This window comes from Tamandua tetradactyla, chromosome 3, assembly GCF_023851605.1.
Source record: "Tamandua tetradactyla isolate mTamTet1 chromosome 3, mTamTet1.pri, whole genome shotgun sequence".
NCBI lineage: Eukaryota > Metazoa > Chordata > Mammalia > Pilosa > Myrmecophagidae > Tamandua > Tamandua tetradactyla.
In genome coordinates, this window is record NC_135329.1 from 68,406,307 (window position 1) to 68,410,529 (window position 4,223).

At 37.4% G+C, this 4,223-nt stretch overlaps 1 non-coding gene across 1 annotated transcript; it reads left to right on the forward strand.

Moving 5' to 3' along the window:
• The first annotated feature begins 1,843 nt into the window (after positions 1-1,843).
• LOC143678339 (U4 spliceosomal RNA) lies at positions 1,844-1,984 on the forward strand. Its single transcript, XR_013173155.1, has one exon. It is a non-coding gene; the product is annotated as a U4 spliceosomal RNA (small nuclear RNA).
• Positions 1,985-4,223: the final 2,239 nt, after the last annotated feature.

The following is a 4,223-nucleotide window of genomic DNA, read 5'->3' on the forward strand; positions in this document are numbered from 1 at the left end:
TCACTGGAAAGAATAAAATGAAATTGTTGAATCAAAGTCAGCCTATTCCCACCCCTCTATCCTGTGAAATATGTCTAATTTAATCTACTAATGAAGGTGGAAGGGCCTGCTTGATAAAGAGAACTATAAAATGCAAACAGTGAAATATATACCTATCTATCTCTGCATTTTAATTTATATTTATACATGGGTATATGAATAAACATTTTATGGATACTGAAAATGATTTTGAAAGTGAAATTAAATTTTTTGGTATTACAAATAAGATGTTCCATGACATATGTGAAGGGGGTCAGTAGGCTGTCGGGAATCATATCTAATTTGACTCTTTATCACCTACAGTGCTATTATGGGACTTGGCAGGCCACTGGCTTAGCAGTTATCTATTTGAGAATAAAAGAATGAGTAAAGTAATGATACTGTGACAGTAACTCTTGTGGCAAGCTGAAAGTCCAGAACATGCCATACAGAGAGTACTCATTCAGTACATGGAATTTCACAGCATGTCCTCGAAGCTTCCTCTTTAACATTAAGATTTAAGGACGTCTTGCAGACAGACTCTTTAGCAGGTAACCAAGAAGAGAGGAGAGGGATGGGTGCAGGAGCCAAAAGAAATGTGAATTGACCCCAAGGGTTTAAAAAGAATATCCTATAGCCCAACATCTTTAGAAAACAAGAACATTGCTCCAAGCTAATAAAATTCCAGTTTAGCATTCAACAATAGATGAAGGTGTAGCTAATTATTCAAATTTAGACAGTGATGACAGGAGACAGTCCTACTTATTGTTGTTCTCTACATGAAATTCGGTATTTCTTGGAGGAGTCATACTGATAACAGAAACTTTCATTTGAACAATTGTAATAGTGTGCGAAAGAGTGTGAGGCAAACACTTATGAATAATGAAATAGAATTTCTACCTTCCCAATAACTGATCTGCATAGAAAAAGAAATTTCTCGGAGTGAGAAATCTACATATTTGCATCATGTCTCTCTTTTTCCTGACTGTGAAATCGGAAGAACATAAATGGGCAGAAAACTATTGTAATCTGACATACATTTCATTAAAAATTCCAGCAGGCTCATGCATGATTCACTGTAAATGTTGGAAGTCAGTGCGCAGAAGATTCTGACTTGGATTAATACGGTCTTTCTTCTTTCTTCAAACACGGCTTTTCAAAAAATACCATTCATGTCTGTCATGCAAATATAATGCAAAGTCCTTAAAATGATCATTTATGTGCACTTGTGAGTGCTTTAAGGATATGAAAAAATATGGTATTTTAACCCCCCTTTTTCATTGTTCACTGTTCCCAAAAGAATAAATAAAATACACTTCCAAAACATGTTTACTGCAGAAGTTTATCATATATGCTTATTTTTCACTCAACAGAATCATACAATCTCTTATTCAGATAGAAACTTCTAAGTCCCATTCAATAGACAAAACAGACAAAAATTCCCACCTTAATTCAGAAAATTCAAATTGAATTTGATGTTTGTGTATAAACAGATTAACGGTTAGGGTCCCATCAAAGCTACTGTTTCACTTTCTAATGGGAAAATGTGTGGACTATCACATGATTTAGATATTGTATTTATAAGAGCTACCTTATAAATATCACAATTCAATGGAATCATTTAATTTCTAACGTATAAAAAAACTCGGTAAATCTGGAAAATCTATTTTTCTTGTTAAGTTCAATTAAAAAGTGTGTACTAGAGGGCAGAACACTGCTGTAATTGCAGTTGGATGTCGCAGTGTACAACATGCGGTCCCATCTTTAAGAAACACACACACAAGGGGCCGCACCTCATGAGAATACTGTTAAAAAAGGAAATAATAGCTTCGTGCAGTGGCAGTATTGTAGCTGATGAGGTTTATTCGAGGCGCGATTATTGCTAATTGAAAACTTTTCCCAATAACCCACCGTCATGAATTGAAATATAGTCAGTACTGGCAATTTTTGACAGTCTCTATTGAGACTGAGTTAAACAAAAAAAAAAAAAAAAAGAAATTACCACTGAAAGTGGTGGCAAAGCACCGAGGGCAGAAACCTCTTGGAACTTTTGTGTTTGTCATAAAATTAGACCATACTAAAACTATTAACTCTTTTCTCCATGCATTCTACTGAATTAATTTATTGGTTGATTACAAAAGTTAGGCAAGTCATTAGAATGCAACATTCTTCACTGAATGTTGAAATTTCACAGTTTTACAAATTCACAAATTTCAAGTAAAAGACAATGCATATATTTACTTAACTAACTGCCACTTTGATCCTTATACATAAGCTGTATGTCTATATGCGTGTATTTAATCCCTATAGATAGGGATTATATGATTATCACAGCTGGTTTATCTTTGCATTTTTGTCTTTGAAGATATGGAGGTAAATCACATTTACTTTGTTATCAAATTTTTTTAAAAAAAGCGCTTTCATTATGCACACAGACTATACTCTCTGTTATAAAACCTAAGTGATCAATTTTGCAAGTTTGAGAAGTACTAAGATAACTCCTGTGTAATAATACAAGAATTTCCCGACGCGTAGAAATATGTGTTCGTGTCCTCAATCACTCATTCCACAAACACCTTAGGGGCTCGTGCTCCGTGCCAGGCACTGCTCCCCCTACCGGCTTGCTGCCGGTATTGTTCTTGCATCGCTGCATTCTAGTGAGGAAGGAAGATAATACCCAATTGGGTGATGGTGCGGTGGTGAAGACTGCGTCAGTCTAAGGGGAAAGGGTGAGGGAGGAGGAAGAACGGGGCGGATGCAGGCAGACTAGACTGGGTGGCCGGGCCCCACTGATAAGAGAACACTGGACCCAGCAGGGCAGACAGACATAGGATGTGGGGGGAAGAGCCATGTGCATATTTGGGTGAGCTGTTGCAGGCCAGGTCAGGGTAAATGCAAAGAAACCAGAAGGGACCAGTAAGGAGCCCATTGCCCCTGGAGGGGACTGCATAAGGGGCGGGTGCAGGAAAGAATCTCAAAGACGCTGACATGTTTTGAGGCCGTAATGCCCATGCCAAAAATGTGAAATTTTCCTCTGTGATGCCATGGACGCGGAGCTTTGCTAGAGTAATGACATAATGTCACTTAGACATTTATAAAGAATCACTTTGATTGTCATGTGATGGAGAAATCTAGTAAAGGTAGATGGAGGACCATTAAGCGCTGTAAAGCAGAGCGAATGTGGTGACTCTGTGGTGTGGGGCATGGGCGGGTGGTAAAACCTTGTCAGATCGTGGATCAGTAAGGACAACAGGATTGCTGATGTGTTCGGTATGGAAGGTGAGAAAAAGTGAGAATTCAATATCTCCGAGGTTTTTGGGCAGAGCTATTGGAAGATTGGGGTTCCAGTCAACTGTGGAATTGAGGAGGCAAGTTTCGGCTGAGGGGGAAATCAAGGGGCAGTTTTGGACATACTACTGATGTCAGTTAGGCACTGCTATTTAGTGTCTGTATGTCAGGGATGAAATTGGCCCTAAAAACAGTATTTGAGTTCTGTCAGTAGGTAAATTCCATTTTAATTGACATGTTTCAATGAATGTGTGAGGAAAGAAAACATTATATGAAAGAAGCTAGCAAAATGTGTGAGAATAAAGTCCAAAATTTAAGGGGAAAACTATTTCAAGTAGGACGTATTCGGTGCTGCTAATGTCTAATATGAAGAGGAATTACTATTGTATTTGGTGGAAATTGGTGCCATCACACCCTGGCTTTGACTGGAGTTGTGGAGACAAACAGTCTAATGGGTCTGTGGATCCAGAAGAGAATGAGTATTTTGACCTTTTCAATACAGCAAATCCAATGAGCTGCTTGTTTCATTACCTAAGCAACACAAAACTTCTTGCCGTATTTATATTATTCCTTGTTCTACAGTCATCCCATCCTTCACAATTTTAAATGATTTATTGTGTTTTGCAAGTATATTCTGCTAAAGTGACCAATTTATTTGAAAGAGAATACAAATCATGGGGATGCAAACATAATTCCTGCTTCTTAAGCTGAATGTGTAACATCAGCCTGTCATGACTTTTAATATTTGTTTTGGTTCTGGTGCTTAAATATAAAATGCATCCTCTAAATTGTCAGAACCTATTTTTTTGTCTAAGGTGTAACTTTTGTGTCATAATTGTCTTTGATTTTTTTCTAATGCGAATATATTCTTTGCCTAATAAACGGGTAGAGAAATTAAAACCGATCAATAATCAATG